The 25,104-nt window shown below is 53.0% G+C and overlaps 1 pseudogene; it reads right to left on the bottom strand.

Moving 5' to 3' along the window:
• Positions 1-1,629: 1,629 nt before the first annotated feature.
• LOC117087354 lies at positions 1,630-20,692 on the bottom strand (annotated as a pseudogene).
• Positions 20,693-25,104: the final 4,412 nt, after the last annotated feature.

The raw sequence follows: 25,104 nt of genomic DNA, 5'->3' as shown, positions 1-25,104 counted from the left end.
GGAGGCCGAGAGCAACGCGGACCTGCGGACCCCACCCCGAGAAGAGTGGCTGCAGGCCCGGCCCAGCGGGCAGGAGGTCTGTGTCCTCAGTAAACGTGACGGTGCTTCCCGCTGCTCCAGCCAGGCCGTGCTGTCTTCACGTTTCCAATCACGCGGCCTCCTCTCCAATTCCCAAACTCAACCCACAGAGTCCGTGATCTGGGGTCCACGTGAGGTTTGTCAGCAGCTCTGACCTGCTGCTTCCCGCCAGCCCCGCAGCCGGTTCTGGAAAGCTCTCTGCTGCCCCCTGGTGGGGAAGCTCGGGGCAGGGCTCTGGCTACAAGCATGGGGTCCCAGAAGGTCCTGACTCTGTCACCTCTGCTGGGTGGAAAACCAACCCAGGACTGAACCAGTGACACCTGTGGCGCTCCCAGAACCTCCTGGCTCTGTCACCTCTGCTGGGTGGAAAACCAACCAGGACTGAAGCAGCAGATGGGTGCCTGATTCCTTATTATCAGAGCTCCGCCCACTGGCAAGTCTCTCTCCGGGCCTCAGTTTCCCCTTCCATTAGCGAGGGGCTTGGGGGATACCAAGGAGGGGTAACAGCTTAGTGAGGATGGCAGGTTTCTTCTGGGGAGATGAACACGTTTTGAAACTACTTGGCGTGAGTGGTTGCACAGGACTGTGAATGCACAAATGCCACCACATTATTTGCATTGAAATAGTTAATTGCATGCGATGTGAATGTCACCTCATTTAAAGTGTTTAAAAGAGGGGCCTGGGAGAGTGCAGTGTATGTGAGAACCACGTGGGACACCCACAGTCTCTGAACCTCGGTTTCCTTGCCAGAAACTGGCAAAGAGACCGTGTGAGCCGTGTTCCCTGTGGCCAAGAGATTCCAAGAAGGAAAACCTGGGATTCCAGGGACTGGGATGAGGGCTGGAGGGGGAGGGGGTATGTGGGGACGGCTGGGGGGCAGCCCAGATAAGCCTTTCAATACTGGGTAGCAGCGTCTACACAGGCGGAGATCCCTGCATCTCACTTCCCGCAGGGCTGACCGGTGGCCAGAGGTGGGACTGGCCAGGCTCGGCCCAACCAAGTCTGGGAGCAGACGACACTGAGTGAGGGATCCCCGGGGCCACCCTCACTGGCCTGTGGCTCTCCTGACACCACAAGAGAGGTCCAGGAGCTGACCTTGGGTCCTAATGGGGGACACCTTCCTGGCTGCAGGCTGGCAGGGTGGTGTGGTGGTCAGTACTGGGCTCTGCGTCTCTGCCTTTACCTGCTGTGTGATGGTGGGCCAGACACCTAACCTCTCTGTGCCTCTATTTCTTCAATGGCGAACAGGGACACTAGCAGCCCCCACATCCGGGCACAGTGGCCTGAAGGTTAAAGGCAAGGGCGGCACGAGACCTACAGCAAAAGCTCTGAGCAGGGAGAGCAGGGAGCTGCCCAGGGAGTTCCACCACCATCTCGCCTCTGTCCGCTGGCCGCCGAGGAAACCGAGGCTCATGGTGACCTGGCCCAGGTCTGTTGGACTCAGGGTCCTTCTCATCCCCAAGATCAGAGGGCTGCCACCATGGAAGGAGCTGGCTCCTAGACACAACCCAGGAAGCACACAGGGGAGGATGCCCTGGGGACTTCAGTATGTTATTGCAAAAAAACATTTATTGCTATTTGAACCCTGCTTTCATGCCTCCATTTCCCAGAAAATGAGCCACAGGAGACACCAGGAGAGGCAGGAGACCATCCTCGCACAAAACCCACTCCCTCGGATGCTGTCCTCAGCGAGGGTGGCTGGGGGCCAAGCAGAGGGCCCACCTGCAGAGTGGCAGAGGAGGCAGGTTGACCCTGTGGACGTTGAGCTCTGTGGCGAAGGTCCTGGCCTTCCGGTAGAAGAAGAGCGACTTAGAAGAAGAGCGACTTCTCGCGGTCCGGGAGGAAGTTGTGGGAGATGGTGGCCGGCCGCGTGTAGATCTTCAGCTGTGCCTTCTTGTTGCCCAGGTCCACGGCGGCTGCCAGTGCCAGCTGGTAGTACCCGGCTGCATCAAACCGGTCCTGAAGGGGACAGGCCATGCTCAGCAAAAGGGGGACTCGGAGCCCGTCTTCCCAGAGGCCGTTCCTGTCTCCAGGTCATTCCACATGTCCAGCCAATGCTGGCTCACCCCATGAGCCCTGAAGCCTGTGACACTGCTGTGGTCTCAGCTGCAGGAGGTGAGGACAACCCTGACATCTTTGGAAGCCTTCCTGACTGTCCCTATGCCCCACTCACCCCAAGCCTCCTGCCCCAGTCCTACCCTTTCTGCAGGCAGTGGCTGCTTTCCCCATGGGCTGAGGTCAGGGCAGATCCTGCCTGCTCTGAGAGTTCCATGCAGGACCCATGGCTCCAAGCCACAGCAGGGGCACAGCGTTGAGTGACCCAGGCTCCCCTCTGGCCCCTGTCCATGCTGACCATTTCCAGGCCCTCCATGGGACAGGCCGGGTACAAAACCATCTCACAGGTGTCCTCTCTGGCAATGTTCCCTGAAATATTGACGGAGTGTGACTACCCAGACATCCACTCCCATTTTCAATGAATCTTTGGCTCAAACTCACCATCCCTGGGTTGGGATGCTGCCTCCCAGACCTCCACCTTGACCCTCCCATCCCCCACCCGGCCTCTCCCCAGGCGCCTCCTCCACATGGGGGTCACTCAAGGGACCTCTCTAAGACCCATGCCTGGCCTGTCCCTCTTTACACCTCAAGATGGCTCCAGGGCCAAGGACAAAGTCCAAGATGCAGCAGTCCATTCCCTCACTGCCCCACCCCACACACGGAGCAAGGGCATGAGAAGGCCCCGAGTCACCGCCACTGCTCATCCAATGCCCCCGGCCCAGCCAAACCCTGGACTCTGTGCTGGGTGCATGGCTGAGCCTAACGTCCTTGCTCCCAGTCTGAGGGACCTGGGAGTGAACACTGACCACAAAGGTGGCCCGGGCTGTGGCAGAGGGAAGCCCAGGAGCCTGTGGGGGGCCCAGGAGGCCGCAGACTCAGCCGGGGGTGGAAGGCAAAGGCTTCCTGAAGGGGTGGGGGCATCCCAACTAAACAGGAAGGAGCCAGCCAAAGCATATGTCTCTGAGTGTGCCTGTGCGTGTTTGTGTACCTGTGTGTGTGCGTGTGCCTGTGTGCATTTGGGTGTGCATTTCCATGTGCCTGTAGTGTGTGCAACAGCTAGTGAGTGGCAGGCTGAGCCAGGATACACCTAATCCACCCTATTCCAGGGCTTACTCTCACGTGTAGACTAAAGGGGACCCCATTTTAGAGGCAATCGGCAAAGATGCCCATTTACCCCTGCCTCTCTGCCAGCCTTCCAGGCCCCATCCAGCCCGGCTTTTTCCCCCACTCCTCTGGGCCCTGGGTCCAGAGCCTCCTATACAAGGAGGAGGGTGTGGCCTTGGAAAGACAGCCGCCCTTGGGGAATTCCGAGGGGGCCTCCCTGTGGGAAGCTGGCCTGGGCTGACAGCATAGTCACGATGAGACCCAGAGGGCTGTGCATGGGAAGGAGGTGAAGGAGGCCTCTGCCCCTCGCCCCCAACCGTGGACTTTGCCTCTCAGGTACTACGTGGCCCTTTCCTTCCTCCCGGGCAGGCGGAGTGGGCGGCAGGCTTCACCAAGAGAGATAAAGGCCTCTTCTGGGAGGCTCGTCCCCTGGGTCCCAGGCGAGCCCCTGAGCGGTGAGCAGCATCCCTCTGGGTCTGACACCTGGCACCTCCCTGTCTGGCTGGGACTTGGGAGGCCAGAGGGACCGCTTCTGACCATCAGGTGTCACCAGCACTGGGCGGGGGCCTTCTGGGCAGCCCCAGGCCTGTGGTGGGGGATAAGGGGTGGGGTCTTAGGGCTGCCCCAGCTCCTCATGTTGTTCTAAGGCCCCCAAGATCTCAGTCCCTGGACTGGAGCGCCCTGGCCCCTCAGTCCATAAGGAGCACTAACGCGGTGCCGGTGCGATAGCTGAGGAGGGGCGGTGCCTGCTGGGCAGAGGGGTGGAGACACCCCAGGTCTGAGTCTGACAGTCCCAGCTCTCCACCCCTGCAGGGCTGGGGGCAGAGGGAGCACAGCACCTCCCCTCGAGACTGACCCCATCCAGCAAGGTCGCAGCCTGCCTGGCTAGGGCCCCGCCCCACTGCACCTGCCCTGAGCTGGGGTTTCCCTGTCTGTGAACCCGACGGTAAGACACTGGTCCCACCCCACCCTTCCTGGGTAATGTGAAGATTCAAGGTGTCTCGGGACTCCAGGAAGGAGTTGCTCAGTGCAGGCTGGCACCCTGGGCAGGCTTCCTAGAGGAGGCGCCAGGATTTGGGTTGGATCTTGCAACGTGGATTCAATGTGAGGATGATACCATCCTCTGAAATGTCCAACTTGACATTTGACTGTCAAGACTCAGCTTTGGTGTCACCTCCTCCAGGAGGTGACTGACAATTCCCCTTCTTTACCCAGAGGCCACCATTGCCCACTCATGTGTCGGCCTCCCTGGTTGAGACTGAGTTCTTGAGGGTGGCGCCTGGCCAGCTTGGAGCTGGGTTGTATCTGCTAACCTTGCTGGCTCCTCCAGCTGGGTGCAGAGCTCCAGGGAAGCCATTGGGCTATTCCTAAGGAAGGCTGGAACCCAGACCCCTGGGGTCTGTGGAGATCCCACTCCAAGGGGGCCGGGAACACCCAGAGCCCTGTCCCTCCCCACTCACCTTCAGGTCATAGACGATGATGTCACCAAGCACCAGGTACACCTTCATGTAATAGAGGGTCTCCTCATTGAACTCCAGCAGCGAGTTGCAGAGCTACAGGGCCTTGAGGTAGAAGTGCTCCGCCAGCTTGCCATGGCCCAGCCGCTGGTGCAGGGCGGCCAGCCGGTAGTAGGCCACGCGCTCGTTCAGCCGGTCCCCTGGGGGGCAGGCCAAAGAGGCAGGTGTGAGGACGTGGCTCCCTGGGGCAGTCAGGCACAGGCCCCTCAGGAGCAGGTATACAGATCTCGGGCAGCACACCTGGCTTGCCTCCAGTCACCTGGGCAGCTCTGGCCAGTCCCTTCTGGGTTCCCAGACTCACTTTCCCATCTGCAAAGCAGAACTAATAAGGCCTGCCCCTGTCTACTGTGAGGCTTTGGCAAAGTCCGACTTGGATGGCCCAGCTCTGTGCCTACACATAGCCGCCTGCCTTTGCTCACTGGTTTTAACCAGGGGAGTCCAAAAGCCATGCAGTCTAGGTCCTCCCAGGCACCCCAGCTCCATGCAACCCACAGACGTGACATCCGACTCCTCCTGGGTGTGTCACGATCAGAGCCCCTTACCTTGGGGAATCAGCTGTATACCTACTGTGTACTGGGCCCCAGGGCACAAGGCGCTGGGGCACGTGGCCTGCCTATGGTTCCCTGTCTCTGGAGAGGGACAGACGACCCTGGCACAACACCAGGGGATGCCCGGCCTTAAGGGGCAGACTGCTGGAGGGGAACTGGGATTTTATCAGCCAGGGAGCCATGTGGTTGATGAGGGTGGGAAGGGCATGGGAGAAAGGGAATGTGCCACTAAGCCTGGCACATACAGGGACCAACGAGATGCCTGGCATGTCTGGAAGGCAGAGGGCACACTGGGCGGCCCTTGTGGTCAGCAGCGGGAGCAGGCAGAGGAAGCAGAGCTCAGTCAGGCAGGGAGCTCTGCACTGCATGAGAGACCTCTGGCTGTGCCCCACAGCCGGACGGGGAAGCCGGTTGTGCAGATCTGCCTGCCTGGACAGGAGACCAGGAAAATCCAGCAGCTGTTTCAGCTCCTGCCCTGCAGACCTGGAGGCTGGGCTCTGGCAAAGTGTGGGTCCTGGCAGGGTGGGGGCTCAGGGGACTTACCCAGAGTGATGCTGAATGCTAGGGCCATGTAGGCAAACTCCAAGTCCTCCTGGGGCTTCTCCAGTGTGGCCAGGAGTCACCAGCTTATTGCACAGCTGTAGCTGCAGCTCCACCTTGCGGTTGCCCGTAGTCACTGCCAGGGCCAGGACCCAGTCCTACCACACAGGCAGGTGGGGTCAGGTTTCCCGCAGCACCCACCTTGCCCAGCGCCTTCCTGAGAGCTCAAACATGTGCTTGGAGCTTCCCACGCCCCAGCTACCCCTGCGCCTCAAAACAGCTCTGTGCTCTGGGACACAGTTCAGACACCCAAGTTGGGGGCTGAAGAGTCAACAACTTGGACACCCAAGTAGCCCATCCAGCTACACCCGGCAGCCTCAGACCAGCCTCTCCCACCTGGGCACTGGGGGTCTGACTGGGGGGAGCCAGCACTCCTCTCTGCTCTAAAAGCACCACATGTGCCCAGGGCTGAGCCACACCGTGAGCTCAGAGGAAGGGAGAAGCCATCCCACTTCAGGGTGCATGCAGACCTGGGCCTCCCACTGACATGCTGTGTGTCTTTTGACATGTCCCTGTGCCTCTCTGAGCCTCAGTGTCCTCATCTGGAAGATGGGGACAGGACTTCCCGCTCATGGTTGCTTGAGATCATCAGGTACAAGGGTAGAGCCATTGTCACGTCCAGGCCCCGAGCGTTTGTCCCAGGCAGGGGCATGGTCAATATCATTCCGGTGAGACCACTGGGAAACGAAGCATGTGCATGGGTGGCCCTGCCTCCAGGCGAGAGGCCTCTGCCCTGCCACACCTGTGCCTCAGCCCTCCAGGTGCCCCCCTGAGGCCCACTCACATCAGCCCACAGGCCAGCTCACCTGGTAGAAGGACACAGCTTTCTCCTGCTCCCAGGCCCCATTGAAGAAGATGTCTCCAGTTACCTCAAACAGCTCTAGCCCCAGGTTGGGGTCACCTGTGTACAGGACCACATTCTGTGCCACCTGAAAGGAGGCAGAAGTTCGCTCAAGACCACACCTGGCAAGGTGGCCAAGCCCACCTTTGCCAGCCTCCTTCCTCTCACACACTACAGGTACACCTGAGCATTTTTCAGACCCTGTGCATAAGGCTGTCCCTAGCACTGGCATGAGGACAATGAACTGATGCACCTGAGTCCCAGGAGGTGACTGAGCAGCTGCAGCCCAGGAGCCCGACACCTGTGAATCCTACCACCAGGGATAGCCCTAGCCCACTCCCCCTGCACTCAAACCAGTCTCCGTGGCCCCCAGATTGCTGGAAGCCCATCCCCTGGCTCCTTTCTGCATTGCCACATCCCTGCCACATCAACAGTGTTTGTGGGTGGGCCTGGTCCCCTCTTGGCCATGAGCTCTTGATCCCTCTTCTCAGCTCAAGGAGGTATACAGCAGGTGCTCAATAATGAAAGCTTCACCAGGCTCGTGGGCTTCACAGTTTGTTCCAGATCACACTGTGTTTGGGAAAGCCTCTGAAAACAGCCACTATGATAGATTCATTTTGTAAGGAGATGTGCCACGTGTCGCTTGGAGCAAGTTCTTCTGTGTGTTAACTGAGTGGTCACATTATTTGAGCATGTGCTGTATACCAGCAGGTTCTGGGCACTGTGAGGGGCCGCGCCTCTGCCCTCAGGGAGAAGATGCTGGCCACTGGGGGAGGATGTGAGGGAACCAGTTAGAGGGAGGGGAAAGGCACACAACAAGTGCTCAGCAGTGGCTTAGGAATGAGTGGAGGGATGGATGAATCGATGAGATGTAGACACATGGATGGATGGATGTGTGGATAGATTAATGTTTGGATGGATGGACGGTTGAGTGGAATGATGTGTGTATGTCTGTATGGGTGGGTAGATAATGTATGGCTGGGTGGAGGGTAGATGATGTATGTACATATAGATGGATAGATGGTGGATAGATGAATGTATGGATAAACAAATGGACAGATAGATGAATGGAGGGATGGATTAATAGGTAGATTGGTGGTGGATGGATGAATGATGGACGAACGGTGAATGGATGGATGGAAGGATGATGGATGGAAGGATGAACAGATGAATGGATGGATGATGGATGGAAGGAAGGATTGATGAATGATGGGATGGAAGGATGAACAGGAGGTGATTGGATGGTTGATAGAAGGATGGATGATGGATGAATGGTGGATGGATGGAAGGATGAACAGGTTAATGGATGGTTGATGGAAGGATGGATGGATGGATGAATAGACGAACAGGTGGATGGATGGTGGCTGAATGAATGGATGATAAAAGGATGGATGGACGGATGGATGGATGGAATGATGAACAGGTGAATGGATGGATGGATGATAAACGGATGGATGGACAGGTGAATGGATGGAAGATGGTTGGATGGATAATGGAAAGATGGATGGACGAAGAGGTGAAAGGATGGATGGATGAACAGTTGGATGGGTGATGGAAAGATAGATGGAATGATGGATGGATGGATGGACATAGGGATGGATGATGGATGCGTGGAAAGACGAACAGGTGAATGGATGGATGATGAAGGACGGATGTATGTATGATGGATGGATCAATGGAAGGACCCACAGGTGTATAGGAAGATGATGGAAGAATGGATGGATGATGGAAGAATGGATGGATGATGGATGGATGGATAAATGGGTGAATAGATGGATGATAAAAGGATGGATGAATGATGGATGGATGGAGAGAGAGAGGGATGGATGGAAGGATGAATGGATGGGTGGATGGACAGAGAGTGAACAGCACAGGCATCGTCCTGCATCCCTTGCCACTCACCTGGATGTACAGGTCCACCAGCTCGCTCTGCCACAGGATGTAGTAGATCTTCCCTGCTTGCAGCCAGGCATGCGCCTCCTTCTCTTTCTTCTGGAGGTCAATGAAAATCCTCAGACTTCCTTTGGTGTAGTCCAGAGTGGATCTGTAGGCCCTGGAATCAGACACAGGTGTCAGAACAAGGGCTCTCATCCTCCTGGAACCAGTCTGCCTCCTCCCGTGGGTCTGGTGACAGATGAATCTGGCATGTGGGGACTGGGAACGGCCCTCTTGTGTGTGCAGTGTTCCGCCCTTCCCAGGCTGCTGGGAGGGCCAGGGTGAACACACATGGCATGGAAAAGATGAAGGACATCCTTCTGAGGGAATCGAGCATCATGCTGCCCTGTGGCAGGAGGAGTGTGCTAGTCCAGCTCCCCTGCCTCCCAGACATGGCCTGTGTCTTCTTCAGACACACCAGGAGCCGTTAGTGTTCAGAGGCTATCTAGGCCAATGGTTCTCAAGGTGTGCAGGCATCACAGTCACCCGGAGGCCTGTCCTTATAGCTTGCTGGCCCTGCCCCCAGAGCTTCCGGCTCCACAGGCCTGGGGCAGGACCCAGAACTCCCACTTGCCACAAACTCGTAGGTGACATGGATGCTGCTCTGCTGGTCCACGGACTACACTTTGAGAAGCATGGCTCTGGCACACTGGCCCATTTTCCTTCTGTGAACCTGAGGCCTAGACTGGAGCCAGTCTCCCGGGTCCCCATGGAATCTGGCTCCTTCCCTGCTCTCTCAGTAAGTCTGACACTCAAGGGGGTGCGACTGCAGCAACGTCACCGGGCCCTGTGGGTGGGGTGGCCAGGGTCATGGTTACCCCACCAGGTCAGGATGCTCAGGGGAAGCTGAGTGGGCCACATATGGGATGTGAGACCTTGAAACCCTGCCCCAGGGAAGCATGTGACACAACTGGCTCTGTCTTCTGTGGGAGAGAAGCCACAGGTAGCTGCTGTGGTCACATTTAAGGGGACAGATGAAGGTCAGGAGTGAAGACTCGGGGCAGGCAGGTCAGATGACAAAAGCCACCATAGCAGGAAGAACAGCCCAGAGTGCACATACTGCCTCTGCTGGGGTTGAGATAACCTTTGACCCAACAAAGGAGGCTCAAGCTGGGACTCACCGGCCAGCAGCAGCCCTGGGACAACCCCAGGCCCACCAGCTCAAAGCATCTGATGCCAAGGAACCAAATGATCAAAAGGAGAGGGGCTGCTGGGGCCCTGGGCCAGATTCCCAGAGCCCCCCTCCCTGCCCTACCTGCCCCCACCTCCACCACTGCAAAGCCAGCCCTCACCGCTCAGTGCCCAGGGACAGGTAGAGCTGACTGATGGTCTCCAGGAGCTGCCCCCTCCAGCATCTTGTCGGCCACCTTGTGGGCCAGGGAGAGCTGGAGCTCGTGGTAGAGGACACACTGGGCCTAGCTGAGCATGACGACGCTGTAGAAGTAGCACAGCCGCTGGACGGCCCGCAGCTGGCCTGGGCAGAAGACAAAATGGAAGACATTAGTCTCCCAGCATCGAAGCGAGGCTGGCTGGGCTCGAAGGCCCCTGTGCTGTGCTTGCCTCTTTCACACCTCTGTGAGCCTGGGCCCCATAGGCGGGGAGCCTGAGCGCAGACAGGCCATGCACCCATGCCAAGGCAGACGCCGAGCACACTGTGACATGGGCACACCTTAGTGCAGATGCTCATGGTAGAGGCCGGCCTTCTTTCCAACTCCCAGGGTCGAGGTCCTGGCCAGGCTCAGCCGCTGCACCAGGCCATCTGTTTCTGCTTCACAAATCCCCTCCGGCCAGGACCAGGGCCGCCTTCAGCCTGAGCTGATGAGGCCAGGGGCACAAGTAGCCCCTGTCACACATGGAACCCTGAGAGAGCAAAGCCAAGCGTCATGTCTGCCACACACGGCATCATGTTGGGGGAATGGGGTTCCAAGCCAGCCCCTGGCATTCCCACACATGCTTCTCTCATGCAACCAGGCTCCAAACCCACAGGCTCACTGGCCTCTCCCAAGCCAGGGCACTGGGAACGGTGGAAAGCTTCTGGTTTTCTAGTGTCAGAAACATTCCGGAGATTAATACTGGAAACCAGGTACACCGAATGGACATCTGTTACACCACCCAACAACAGCTGAATACACAGTCCTCTCGAGCGCCCATGGGACATTCCCCATGACAGACCATGTGCCAGGCCACAAAACGAGCCTCAGTGAATGGAGAAGGACTGAGACCAAAGCAGAGGTCCTCTTCAGCTGTACTGGCATGAAACTGGAAATCAACAGAGAAGGAAATGTGGGAAATTCAAAAATATGTGGAAATTACACTCCTAAACAACCAGTGAGTCAAAGAGACCGTCAGGGAAACCAAAAACTAATTTGAGAAGAATGCAAACAAATGCACAGCCCGGGCCAGCACGGTGGCTCACACCTGTCATCCCAGCACTGTGGGAGGCCGAGGTGGGAGGATCGCTTGAGTCCAGGAGTTTGAGATCAGCCTGGAAAACATGGTGAAATCCCACTTCTATAAAAAAAAAAAAAAATACAAAAATTAGCCGGGTGGGTTGGTGCACATCTGTAATCCCAGCTACTCGGGAGGCTGAGGCATGAGAATGGCTTGAACCTGGGTAGAAGTTGCAGTGAGCCAAGATCACAACACTGCACCCCAGCCTGGGCAGAAGTTGCAGTGAGCCAAGATCACAACACTGCACCCCAGCCTGGGCAATAGAGCAAAACTCTGTCTTTAAAAAAAAAAATAGCACAGCGTATCAAAAATTCCAAGATGCAGCTAAGGCAGTGCTGAAAGGAAAATTTATAACTGTAAATGTCTACATTCAAAGAAAGAAGAAAAATCTCAAATCAAAAACCTAACCTTCCACCTTGAGAAACTAGAAAAAGAATGAACTAAACCCAAAGCGAATAAAAGGAAGAAAATAATAAACATGAGAGTGGAAATGAGAAGTAAAAATACAGAGAATGGAAAAACAAAAGAGATAATCAACAGAACCAAAAGTGGGTTTTTTGAAAATAATAACAAAATTGACAAATCTTTCACCAGACTGACCAAGAAAAGACAGGACACTAATGACTAAAATCAGAGACTGAGCACCACGGCTCACGCCTGTCATCCCAGCGCTTTGTGAGGCCGAGGTGGAAGGATCGCTGAGGCCAGCATTCACGACCAGCCTGGGGGAACATGATGAGACCGCATCTCTAATAAAAATAAATAAACAATTAAAAACCCAAGTTTCTAAAATAAGAAATGAAAGAGGAAACATTATTGCCGACCTGACAGAAATAAAAGGATTCCATGAAAACACTACGAACAATTGTACACCAACAAATCAGACCATCTAGACACAACAGCCAAACTCCTAGAAGGACACAAACTACCGAAAGTGACTCAAAAATGACCCCAAGTAAGCATGTGGGGTATCAGCCCCGCCCTCGGTCTCCTCAACCGTTCAGTACAGGGTGGGGAGACAGGGAAGCAGGATCCCCATTCCCTGGCCTGCATTTGCAAGTCTGAATCCCCCAGCACCCCGGGGAGGGCCTCGTAGGAGGAGGTGCCATAGGCTATCACCAGAGGCTACAGTGGGGGCTGGGGCGCTGGGTTCCTGGAGGGTCTCCTTCCAGTCAGAGAATGCCCCTGGGGAAGAAGCCTGGGTATGAACCCCCCACCCCTCCTTGAGCAGATGTGTGGGACCGGGGCCCCTTCACACGGTCCTTTCCAAAATCTCATCCCTCCTAGGGCCAGGAGTGGGTGCCAGGCCTGTGCTGGGAAATGGGCAGATTTGGCTCTGGTCCAGGCCACAGGAGGCACCTCTGAGTGGTCTCACTATGCCATGACAAAGTGCTGCAAGGCAGAGGGGACCCACAACAGTATCCCTTGTCTCGGCCATTTCCCTGGACTCAACTATCCTCTGCGGCCTAGATTTCGGACAGCCCTGCCCACCTACTGTCCGTTTACTGCTCAGTGTGCAGTGACTGCTCGACAGCACTCCATGGCTCCCCAGTGCTCTTGGGGAAAAGGCCAAGCCACAGCCTGAGGCCCCAGGCTCTGCTTAGCTCTCCAGAAGAGCTGCTCACCATCCAGCACCCAACCCACCCACTCCCAACTCCGCACCTCCCTGCATGAGCCCTGCTCACTCACCCCCGCTCACACTCCACTCATCCCCGCTCACACTCCCACTCACTCACCCCCACTCACTCATCCCTGGTCCTTCACACAGGCTACACCACTAGCCCCTCCCCCACCACCTATACTTGACTGAATCCTCTCAACCCTCTGGTCCCAGACTAAAGAGGCTTCCCTAACCCGGGGCCAAGTGCTGCCCTGCCATCACGCCACTCACCCTTTTGTGGCTTCTCTGGCCTGAACCTCACATTCCCACGCTCAGTCCCTGCCACCCGAGGACCCCACAAGCCCCATTTGTGGGTGGGGCCTGGCACACTCTGCACAATGAGCTACTTTTGCATGAACTGCTCTGCGGCTTTCGGCAATCACCCGCCCCATGTCCTCTGTGAAGTGGGATGACAGGTGCGCATACTGCCAACATACCAAGCAGATAACACGTCCACAAGAAACGGCGTTCAGGGCCTGGCTCATGGAGGGGCCCCAAGTCCCAGCTCAGCAGAGCCTGCCTTGATCCCAGGGTTATGGCTAGGAATTCCCAGCATGCAGGACTTTCAGTGCTCAAGGCAGGGTGGTCCCTGGGCAAACCAGGAAGAGCTGGCTGCCCCAGTAGGGCACAGAGGGCCTGGCCCTGCGTGGGAACCGCCTGTCTCCAGGGCGCTTGCCAACATCCGCTGCTGGCCACAACTCAGCACTTTCAATGGTGGAAAAACCACCACTTGTTTCCGAATCACAAACCCCAGGTGTGCCCTGACCCGAGTGGCCCCAGAAGGCGCACAGGAGGGGCACTCACTCTCCACATGACCCATCTCCACGGCGACCAGAAGGGCCCACTAGTAGTAGCCCTTGCTCTGCTGGGCCGGGCCCTGGTGGGTGCAGAGGTGGCCCAGCTACAGGAGCATGTGGGTGAAGTCCTGGCCACACTCACCGCAGGGCAGCCTCGAGAACAGCTGCACGGCCCCCAGGAGGTAGTGCTGAGCAGCCGCGTGCAGGCACAGGGTCCCGAAGTTGGCCACCACCACTGCCTGGTTCCTCTGCTGGCCCAGGTCGTGAGCCGCCCGCAGGGTGCGGTAGTAGCCCTAGGCTGCCTGCCTCGTCTGGCCCGTCCTCTTCAGAGCCATGGCCACCACGTTGGCAATCACACCCTCCTGGTCCTCGCTGGCCACCACTGCATCCTGGACAGACTGCAGGATGTTCAGTGCCACGAGGCTCTGTCCATGAAGCACGTGCAGCCAGGCCAGGGCCTCCAGGTGGTCCACGATGGCACGGACTCCGGCAACAGCACTGGCTTCTACCACCTGCGTCATGAAGGTGATGGCTGGGCCATGGTAGCCATGGTGGCTGTACAGCTGGACCAGGCTGGCATGGAGAAATCCGCACAGGACCTGGCCTGTGCCCAGGGTTAGGGAGGCCAGTGCTCACCTGAGGTAGTAGGAAGTCTGGGTGGGGAGGCTGTGGGGCTGGAGGGCGTTCTGGAGCACCAGGTTCACGCTCCTCAGCAAGCCGACCAGGAAGTCCCGTGTCCTCAATGAGGCCACCTTGACATAGCTCAGCACCAGGTGGGGCAGGCACTTGCAGCTGTAGATGTCAGCCAGGAGTAGGTAGCAGTCTGAGAGCCACGCAGCCTCTGGGGCTCCCGAGTCCCTGTGCAAAAGCAGCAGCTGCTCTAGGAAGGGCAGGGCCTCCTCGGGCTGCTTGAGGTGCGGGTGGTGCCTGGCCAGCAGGAAGCAGGCCCGGGCCTCGGCCTGCAGGCTCTGGCCACCCACCGCCTGCCGCAGCGCCAGCTGCAGGAGCTCCCCCTCCGCCTCGGTGCTGCAGATGTGGCCGGGCGTCCCCAGGAGCACCTGTGTGCACTTCTCCCGGTTCTGCTTCCAGTAAATGCTGGCCAGGTTGACGTACACAGCCACCACCAGGAACAGGTCCCCGAAGCTGCCCTCCAGGGCCCCCAGTGCTTCCTCAAAGTACACCTGGGCCTGGGACAGCTTGAGCCTCCTGCTGCACAGCCGTCCCAGGAGGAAGCAGAGCCTGGCTGGGGACATGAGGAGGCCAGCTTTCTTGGCCACCCCTCGGGCCTGTGCCAGGCGCCCAGTCAGTTCCTCCTCATTGCTAAAGCTGCAGAACACGCTACTCAGCCATGGCAGCGCCACATCATAGAGGCCACGGAAGCTGGCCTTGTACCCAGGGCGTTCAGGAACAGCAGCCATGAGCTCAGGGCCTCTGGGTCCTTCCACTCATCCTCAGCTTCCAAGCAGAAGGAGGGCTCCTCGGGGTCCTGCAAGCTCATGTTGCTGGATGCTGCACAGAGACCCCAGGACGCTGGCTCCTGGGGGCAGCCTGGGCAGGTCTTGCATTGTTCCAGAACATTCTTCACCTTCGGCAGGGTCTCCTTTGGCTCCAGGCCCAGGCAAGGTGGAGGTATTTCTGCAAGTCACAAAAACACCTAGACAGATTAGAGTCCAGCAGTGAGTCCTTGGTCCACTGGGGGCAGGGTCCCCACATCCCCACCCTCTGTGTCCCTGGCCCAGCTTGCCATGAGCCCTTGAGAATTATGTGCAATGCAAACCCGGGACCTGGAGCACATAGGAACTCTGGCAGTATGGGGACAGAGAGAACACGCAGGCTCACGGCCTGACTCTCCTACAAAATCACCCTCCTGTCCTGCTTTGTCGCCCACCTGACAGCATGGTTTGAGGAGACTATGTCAGCTCAGCGATCCCTCAGAGATGCCTTTCCCTTTAGAAAGAATCAAAGCCTTCTAACTGGACCCATGTGTATGCAGCACCACAACTACAAATGTAACTTCTGTCAGCATATGGGCCCCCGGTGGGGTACCGGAATCCATGAAATCCTCAACAGCCAATCAGAGCTATTGATCAGCTCAAAAGCTGCTGTGCAAAATTGGCAAAGCCACCGATGGCACAGGACAGGGGTGTTGTACCCATGTACCCAGCTCCGTGCAGGGAAACGGATCATCCCTGCAGGAAGGATGGGAAAGCTTCCAGGCCTCTGAGGCCACCTTCACCTTGGAGGGTCTGAAAACCTGAAGCCCACAGTTCCTAAAGGGTTAACAAAGGCCAGGCTGCTCAAGCAGCCCACTGGCGCCTGCTGGCTTCAGTGGATTCCTAGCCAAAGCCCCCTCCCAGAGGTGAGCAAACGAGCGCATTTCCTGTTGGAAAACCTGGAATGGAAGGAGGCATTACTGGGAAGGAAAAAACCTAGATTTAAACAGACTCTCTGTTTCAAGCTCACATGTAAAAAATATTTTCAATGCAAATTGCCTCCCTATTCATCTGTAAAGCCTTGGATTAAATAAAGAAATATGATTTAGAGGCAAGTGTCTGACTTGACTACACTAGATTAGCTAAGAAATCTCCCCCACCCGGCAGAGGCACACAGCCCCTCCCAGCCACTACCCTGGCCTCCAGGGCAGCTGGAGAGCCAGGTGCCTTTGCTCCAGTGACTTTGGCAGAGGGTGGAACCACCCCCTCCCTGAGGCAAACCTACAACAGCCTTCCCTTCCCCACTGGCTCCCCTCAGGAAGGAGCAGACCCTTCAGGGACCTCAGTTGAGGCCCCTGCAACCTAAGGCTCTGAATTCTGCTACCCGCTGAGGGCAGTGTGGCCTCCCATCTCTGAGGCAGAGCACGAGGCGAACTGCAGCTTCTGCAGGTCATGAGAAAGGACCCCACAGCTACATGTGGGCCCCAGCAGTGGAAAGGATGCCCCACCTTGGTCGGGGACCGGGCGGGGGTCAGCATGTTCACTGGAAGAAGTGTGGGACCCCACGGCCTCCAGTGCCAGAGTAGACGGGAGGTTCAGGCCCACCTCAGGTGATGTCCCCCAAGCCCCCAGCCCACACCACAGAGGGGTGACAGCCGCGTCCAATGCCCACCGTACTCAGCTCTGTCACCTCCCCCGGCGTTACCCCAAGGCCTAGCTCATAACCAGAGGAAGCCTGAGCTGCAGGCATAACCTACCTTATTCCTGTGGCTGCTCAGTCTCAGCTTCCTCTACTGAGTCTGGCAAGGGAGAAAAGAGAAGCAATGAACACCCCCAGCCAGCACCTCTGGTCTTATGTCGGGTTGAGCTGGGTGTCGGTGTTGCAGGGTGACAGCATTGCAGGGGGCAGGGGTTGAAAGTCATATCATCCTCTTCCCTCCTGGATCATGGGAACAACATCACTGGGGGGTGTACACTTTGTGTGATATTGGGAGTAACATCGTCCTCTGTGCCTTGGAATATTAAGGACAATATCACGGGGGGGCGTGTACATCTTCTGCAATATTGGGAATAATATTATCCTCTCTCCTCCTGCATAGTAGGAAAGATACCACAGAGTGGATGTTCACCTCCTGTGATATGGGGATTAATACCATCTTCTTCCCTTCCGGATATCAGGAAGAGTATCACACGGGGGTGTACAGTGTCTGCGATACTGGGAGTAATATCAGCCTCTCAGCCTTGGAATATTAAGAAGAATATCACAGGGTGGATGTTCACCCCCTGCCATATTGGGAGTAATATCAGCCTCTCCTCTCCATGGATATTGGGAACAATATCCCAGGCTGGGTGTACGCCTCCTGCTCTATGGGGAGTCATATCATCCTCTCCCTTCCAGGATATTAATAACAGTATCACAGGGCGGAACACAGTCTGCGATACTGGAATTATCATCATCCTCTCCCCCTCCAGATACTACAAACAATATCACAGAAGAGCTGTACCCTCCCTGCGATATTGGGAATAATATCATACGCTTCTTCCATGAATATTAGGAGCAATATCACCGGGTGGCTGTCCGTTCATTGCTATGTTGGGAGTCATGTCATACTCTACCCCCCTGGATATTAGGATCAGTGTCACAGGGTGAGTGCACACCTACTGCGATATTAACACTAAAATCATGGTCTCTGTCCCTGGATATTAGGAACAACATCACAGGTAGGTGTACACCCCCTGGGGTATTAGGAGCAATAATATGATTAACTAGTAAACATCAATGATTGATTTTAATAATTATCAGGCTGGTCTTGAACTCTTGACCTCACGTGATCTGCCCACCTCAGCCTCCTAAAGTTTTGGAATTACAGGCGTGAGCCACCGCACCCAGCCAACACTTCCTGACATCTCTTTTTGGACCTTAAATTTAGCATGCCCAAAACACACTTGATTCCCCCTGCTATAACCTACTCCTCTCATAGTCTTCCCGATCTCAATAACAGCATCTGAGTAATCTTCCAGTTACTCAGGCCAAAATCCTTGACATCATCCTTAAAACTTCTTTTTCTCTCTCTTGTCATTCAACCCATTTAAACTCTCCTTTCAAAATATATGCCAGACCTAACCACTTCTCACCTTTCTCATCATTTCCAACCAGGTCCAGTCCTCATCATAGCGCTCTGGGTTACTGCAATTGCCAGGCACAGTGGCTCACGCTTGTAATCCCAGCACTTTGGTAGGCCAAGGCAGGTGGATCATCAGAGGTCAGGAGTTCAAGACCAGCCTGGCCAACATGGTGAAATGCCTCTACTAAAAAGACAAAAAATTAGCCGAGCATGGTGGTGGGTGCCTGTAATCTCAGCTATTCGGTAGGCTGAAGCAGGAGAATCACTTGAACTCAGAAGGCAGAGGTTACAGTGAGCCGAGATCGTGCCATTGCACTCCAGCCTGGGTGACAAGAGCGAAACTCCATCTCAGAAAGTTAAAAAAAAAAAAAAAAAGCCTCCCAACACACCTCTCTCCTTCCGCCTTTCACCCTGCCCTGCATTCTACCTTCCACTCTCAAACATTTCAGAAAAAAGTATATATATATATATATATCCACAGAGAGAGAAAGAGAAAGTACAAATGGGGTGAAATGTTTGGGGAATCTGAGGGAAGAGCATATGGAATTCTCTGTACTATTTTTGCAACTTTTCAATAAGTCTAGATTATTTCGAATTCAAGAGTTAAACAAAGAAGAAAAAAAACAACAACACTATCTCCCTTTGTGAATCCATCCTGTCTTTCCCCTGGCAACTTAAGGACGCTCTCAACTAAACACATCTATTTTTTCATGAACACTAAAATAACCCTTGCCCAGTTTTCACTTTCTGTGCTTGGCAGTAGAAGTGTGTGTGTGTGTGTGTATTTCATATATATGTGTGTGTGTATATGTGTGTGTGGTGTATGTATATATATAGAGAGGAGAAATGTGTATATATACATAAATATATAGTATATTTACAATCATAATATATATATAAATATATGTGTGTGTGTAGATATATATAATATATACCCCATAGCCTGTCCTTAATCAGTTCTAAACTTAGTTGGAAAAACACATACCTAAGCAGAGAATTTCAAAATAATACGATGAATATTTTGATAGAAGGATGTGTTGCTATGGAACACGCTGCTAAGACACAAAACCTCCTAGATGGGGCAATGAATGAACGAAGTTTTGCACCCATAGGCACTCCCTCTGATATCCCCTCAAACGTTTATAGTTATATGCATTTTCTTCCCCCAGGACCCCCGTTTCATAAGGGTTAGTCCTAGAGCCTAGCAAGTTCCTACTACAGCTGGCACACATATGCCATTCAAGAAACAGTGGTTGAGTGAATGACGAGTTAAGAACCATTTGTCGGCCGGGCACGGTGGCTCAAGCCTGTAATCCCAGCACTTTGGGAGGCCGAGACGGGCGGATCACGAGGTCAGGAGATCAAGACCATCCTGCCTAACACAGTGAAACCTCGTCTCTACTAAAAATACAAAAACTAGCCGGGCGAGGTGGCGGCGCCTGTAGTCCCAGCTACTCGGGAGGCTGAGGCAGGAGAATGGCGTAAACCCGGAGGCGGAGCTTGCAGTGAGCTGAGATCCGGCCACTGCACTCCAGCCCGGGCGACAGAGCGAGACTCCGCCTCAAAAAAAAAAAAAAAAAAAAAAAAAAAAAAAAAAAGAACCATTTGTCAGCCAGTGCTCAGTAACACAACATGCACTGGTATGCAAATTATATTTTTGTTGAAAGCAAGGGCAGGATCACAAATTATCTTTCCAGAGAAAGCAAACCTCAAAAGCTTCTTTACCCTACTAAAGCACATTATAAGAAGCTCCCCTTATATAAAAGAAAACCTCCTCATTCGTTATCAATGGCATGTAAACCTAATAAGCCTTCACCTCTGATGACATCTCTTCCATCCCCAGGGCTAGATAAAGGAGGTTCCGGAAACCCTGGTAGTTGTGAAGGGGGCTCCCAGCTCTGACAGTCTTGAACCCTGCGGGCATGGAGGTCACACAGCAGAAGAAAAACAGAGGAAGCATCATCAGGCTTCAAAAATGTTTGAACCAGTGACAGCAAATAGGCTGCAGCCAACTGAAAACACCAGAGATTCATGGTGGCCACCTGAGGGGTTGTGCTCTTAAAAAACAAAAATTAAAAATTAAAATTAAAAAATTAAAAAAGGAAAGAGTCACGAATCCATCAGGTCTGACTGAGACGTGTATCAGTGACTAACATCCCATATGGCAAAAGTACTCTGGTGCGCTTTGGGTCCTCACAGCTTCAGTAGTATTCAAAGGCGTGTGCTTCCCTAAGACTAAGCCATGGGAATAGCCCCAGCAACACTGCCAGGAGAAACGTCTAACATGGATTCGGCTAGAAATACAGTTGTCTTTAACAAATTAACACTGAATAAATCCTGACTTATTAGAGCCTGTGAGAATGACATTCTCAATGATAACAGTTATCACTACAATCTCCAAACATCTTCGATCCTGCAAGGAGGAACTGTGACAGCGCAGGCCACGTGTCCAGAATGCTTCCCAGACTGCCTGTTACAGAATAAAAGAAATGAAACCCCCCTAAGAATGTCTTCACTCACATTTAGCCAGTTGTTCCTTTGTGTGCATCTCTGCGCTAAAATGGCCATTCTTCCCCACAGCCTGAAGTCATATGCTCAAATAAATGAGACTCACACGAAGCCAGAAATGTGCAGATGTGAGGAAACCAACACAACCGAAATGGACTGGAGAGTGTGGCCAGGAGGATGGTACTTCCCAGGAAGCAATTACTTCATCTCTGCCCATGAAGCAGGCAGCTGTCACTGTCCCCCAGGCCCATTCCAGCCACTTGAAGTAGGTTCTAACCAAACTACCTCCAACAATCAATGTAAATACACCACACAATTGGCTTCTGAAAGGACACCTTGCAACCAACAAGAAACTGTAAGCACAACTTTGACAAACTGGGCAACTAAAAACCTTGGAAAGGGATAAACACTGCCACATTTTGACTCAAATACTGTTACATGGTAGCACCGCAATAATTCACTGAAACAAAAGAATGCATGAGGAATACGTTTATATAGGAATCAGAGGAAGCATGACTAATCATTTAAAGAAATAGATCAAGAAACTGCAAGGTTGAAATGGTACCGTGAGACACTGTCAGGGCCTTAGGCAAATTCACTTCTCTTGGTCCTGTTTCTAGGTTCATCAAAAACCAGCTTTGGACTAGGGAATCTGTTGCTTTCCAATGCCTTCCTTCTGCGATTCCAGCCCAGATTTTAGGACTGCTCTCCCACTTGGTATATGAAAGCACTTTCTATGTATAATAGCAAGGGTACATTTCTGTATTGAATGCAGTTTGGGACCTACTCTATGAGGCAGAATATCATCATGTAACTTTAAGCATGACAACAAGGTGCACTCTGTATAAGGATAACACATAAGACGTGGCCATACACCTGTGCGTGCCTGGCAGGGAGATGGGGAAGTCTCATTTAATGAAGCTGGGGTGCCTGTTGCACCTTAACATCCTCACATCAAGTTCACAACATCCTTCTGACATCAAACCACAGGTGTCACATACTTTTCCATACTTTCCACCCAAGATTAAAATATGCAGAGCACCGTGATAAAGACGCCTCCATCCCCAGCATGTTGGCTCTTGTTCTGTAGAATTACATACTTTTGGTGCAAAATGATCACCAGGCTGCAGCAGCAAGCAAGACTGGGCTCCGAGGGGACAGCAGGCCCTGCGGCAGCCACCGCTCCTGTCGCCACAGTCTGATGCAGCTGCAGAGAAGCTGTGGCTGAGGCCATTCACTTTGTGAGAGAACTGCACAGGAGGGAAAAGGTAGAGAAGGTAGGGAAGAGAGCAATGTCAGGCCTCTGAGCCCAATCCAAGCCATCGCATCCCCTGTGACTTGCACGTATATGCCCAGATGGCCTGAAGTAACTGAAGAATCACAAAAGAAGTGCAAATGCCGTCCCGCCTTAACTGATGACATTCTACCACAAAAGAAGTGAAAATGGCCAGTCCTTGCCTTAAGCAATTATATTACCTTGTGAAATTCCTTTTCCTGGCTCATCTTGGCTCAAAAAGCTCCCCCACTGAGCACCTTGTGACCCCCACTCCTGCCCACCAGAGAACAACCCCCCTTGGACTGTAATTTTCCTTTACCTACCCAAATCCTATAAAACGGCACCACACTTATCTCCCTTTGCTGACTCTCTTTTCGGACTCAGCCCGCCTGCACCCAGGTGATTAAAAAGCTTTATTGCTCACACAAAGCCTGTTTGGTGGTCTCTTTACAGGGACGCACATGACAGGCAGGTGCAGAGCCAGGGAAGGACCTGTGATGAGAACAGAAAGGAATGCGCCTCCCTGTACGCACACTCGGATTTTATGACAATGTGGGCAGGGGGCTGAACTGCATGCCTGAGAACATTCCTCCAAGTTCTTTTGCTGATTTTCTAAATATTGGTGTAAAATCTGAACTCAGACAAAATTTTTTTAAATCGCTTCAATCAACATCTTTGTCTAGTGCTCAGCATCATGTCTACATGATCATCTAGAAAACCAACTTCTGTTCTAAGGCTCACATCTTCCTACAAAGTCCCAGGGATTTTACAAGGGAATGCACCTCTCATTCGCATCAAGAACACACACAACTACCATTAAAGAAATGCTTAATTTGCTTACATAATTTTTTAAACACCCAGATTTGAAATACAATAGAGAAGACAACTTTTTGATAGCTCTGCTTTCAAACTCCGAACTGCGGGTGGAGAAAATAACCTGCCATGATTTCTAACCAGCCAACAACCTGTCTTCCCTGGCTGCAGTAGGAGCAATTTTTCTGAGCTCAGGATGAAAAAGATCCCAGCTGTTTAGGGGACAGTCATCAGTTCTCAGCGGGCTTTCCGGGTCCCAAATCCCTATGTGATATGTGGAAGTAAAAAGCTATCAATGACCAAGCATCTGAACGCTTATCCCACCTCGCCATCTGCTTCTCCTGCCATGCAAATTTAAAATGAATAAGTCTGTTATTAGAGAACAGAGTTGGTGCTGCATCTGTCTTCCTAAAATTACGGATAATTACCAGCCCACAATGGCTTCTAATCAGATTTGAGTGGTCCCTTAGACAGGAAGCTAAAGTGCCTCAGCCCTAAACTGAGAAGAAAACAGAAACTGGAAGGCTCTAGGTTGATTTTTTCCCCCTTGTTCTAAAGTTGCTGTTTCCAAATCTCCTTCTACTGTCTTATTTATAAAATGTATGAGAAACAGGGACATTTAAAGACACTATAGAAATGGCCACTTTTTCTAGGTACAAATTGTGTGAACATTATTTTCAGCTCCTGGGCTTTTCGCCACAAACTGTGAGCCTGGAGTACATTTTTTTCCTTGTGGTTACACATTCAGAGTCAGGGAAGGTGGCTTTGGCAGTAAAGAGGGGAGTGCAGTGAGAAGTGACCGGGCACTGAGAAGGGCAGACAGGGACTCTACCTCGGTGGCCTGCAGCACTCCTGGGCCTCAGCCTTTACTTTTCTATCTGTACAAGGGATCTAAAGGCCCGTGATTGTAGGCCACGACAGCTCTTCATACACACATACGCAAACATCACACGCCTATGTGAAAAGCGGTGACACTTGGTTGATTTCCTGAAGAAGTTATCTTGTATCATTTCTACTCAAGTACTCCACCTCCTTCCAGACAAGTATCTGAGGATGATGGGCTATCCCACAGCAATGTGTGTAACCTCTCCTGCTTACGATTCCTGTTCACATAGCATTTTCCAAAAGCATTTGGTGTGAAGTGACAGAAGAAAGAAGAAGAAGGTTCTTTCAGCCCATTCGTTCATTCATTCATTCATCCAACAAATATTGACTAACTATCTACATGCCAGGCACTGGTGATATAACAGGGAACATATATTTTTGTAGGTAGAGACAGACAACCAAAAAGTATGCTAAAGAGTGATCAATGCTGAAGAGAAAAATACACCAGGAAACAGGAAAGAAGAATACCCCTAGCCACCCTACACCGGGGTGATGCTAGCGTTACAAAATGGAGACAGCAGCCAGACGTGGTGGCTCACACTTGAAATCTCAGCTCTTTGGGAGACTGAGGCAGGTGGATCACCTGAGTTCAGGAGTTCAAGATCAGCCTGACCAACACGGTGAAACCCTGTCTCTACTAAAAACATAAAAATCAGCTGGACGTGGTGGCACACGCCTGTAATCTCAGTTACTCAGGAAGCTGAGGCACAAGAATCACTTGAACCTGGGAGGCAGAGGTTGGAGTGAGCCGAGATCGCACCACTGCACTCCAGCCTGGGTGACAGAGCAAGACTCTCTCTCAAAAAAAATAAATAAATAAAAATAAAATGTAAACAGAGAATAAGATACCAAAAGAAAGATCATGAACAATTAATTGTAACAAAAGCCTTTGTAAGCTGATACTTTCCTTCCTGGATCCTTGTCCCTTACAAATGGAAAAAAAGGGCAGGTAGGGGGTAGCATCAAAATGATGTTTTAAGATGGCTTCGGGTTTCAGATGTCTGACAGCCATACTCATGTACTTCAAGGAAAAAGCTCTAGCTCTATAAGCCATCTGGGCAATGGTTTCATGTCTTTTTTTTTTTTTCCAGAGAGTTTTAAAATACAGGAAAACGTGTGTGTTTATTTGGCTGCTCTGTGCCCGCACATGTGCAAACTGTGCTAACAGGTTTTTCCATGTTTTGCTGAAATTGTCAGCTTGCCATAAACAGGCTTCCATGTCTTAATCGTCTATAAATAGCACAAACACCCAAAAATGCAAATCAAGACAAGCTGTCCCTTCAACTGCTGCTGCCATGATGACAGCAAGTGACAATTGGCCAAATCAATACGTGGAGACTGAAGCTGTCTGGCAGAGAGCACAGGGTCAACTGCTTTTCCCATAGCATTTAAAGAAACAAGCAGAAACGGCTCTCCACACAGGACAGACACGTCCTTTGTTCTTTGAATAAATACTGCCAATGCCCAAAATACTTGCT

The sequence above is a fragment of the Trachypithecus francoisi genome, unplaced genomic scaffold, assembly GCF_009764315.1.
Source record: "Trachypithecus francoisi isolate TF-2019V2 unplaced genomic scaffold, Tfra_2.0 Contig00646, whole genome shotgun sequence".
Lineage (NCBI taxonomy): Eukaryota > Metazoa > Chordata > Mammalia > Primates > Cercopithecidae > Trachypithecus > Trachypithecus francoisi.
This window is presented reverse-complemented; position numbering and strand designations above follow the sequence as displayed.